The sequence below is a fragment of the Microtus ochrogaster genome, chromosome 7 (assembly GCF_000317375.1).
Source record: "Microtus ochrogaster isolate Prairie Vole_2 chromosome 7, MicOch1.0, whole genome shotgun sequence".
Classification (NCBI taxonomy): Eukaryota; Metazoa; Chordata; class Mammalia; order Rodentia; family Cricetidae; genus Microtus; species Microtus ochrogaster.
Window position 1 is genome coordinate 62,620,695 of NC_022014.1, and position 654 is coordinate 62,621,348.

Here is a 654-nt window from a genome sequence, read left to right on the forward strand (position 1 = left end):
TTCAGGTGCTGGCACCTGCATCAGGAGGATCACAATGCCTGTTAACTCCAACTCCAAGAGTTCTAGTGCCCCCTTGTGGCCTCAGTGGGTGACTGCACCCACATGTACTACACAGGCACACACAAACACACACACACACAGAAAAAAGTCTATTTTAGTCTTTTATTTTTTGAGACTGAAATCTATTTACATCATTTCCCACTCCCTTCCCTCTCTCCAAGCCCTCCCATATACCCCTCCTTGCTCTCAATCAAACTCATAGCCTCTTTTTACATTAATTGTTACTACTTGCATCTATGAAAATATAGAACGCTTTACGGATTTGCATGTCATCCTTCTACGGGGCCATGCTAATCTTCTCTGCATCACTCCAATTTTAGGATACATGCTGCCAAAGCAAGCACTAACATAAATACCTTTTTTTTTTTTTATGAAGAAATCGAACTGGGGAGGAGTGGAGCCGGGTCCGTTTCTGCAATACTGGTATACACCATGCCATTTGTGCCAGGATGCGCCTCCCATGGATCTCCAATGGTGGTTCACTTTTGTTTTTTTTTGCAGAAGACGGCATACGAGATGAAGCATGGTGACTGGAGTACAGACGTGTGCTCTTCTTCCCATCAGAGCATGCACACTTTAACAAGACAGAACTCA

The 654-nt window shown here is 44.0% G+C and overlaps 1 non-coding gene across 1 annotated transcript; it reads right to left on the reverse strand.

Moving 5' to 3' along the window:
* Nucleotides 1-298: 298 nt before the first annotated feature.
* LOC113456442 lies at nucleotides 299-404 on the reverse strand. Its single transcript, XR_003377252.1, has one exon. It is a non-coding gene; the product is annotated as a U6 spliceosomal RNA (small nuclear RNA).
* Nucleotides 405-654: the final 250 nt, after the last annotated feature.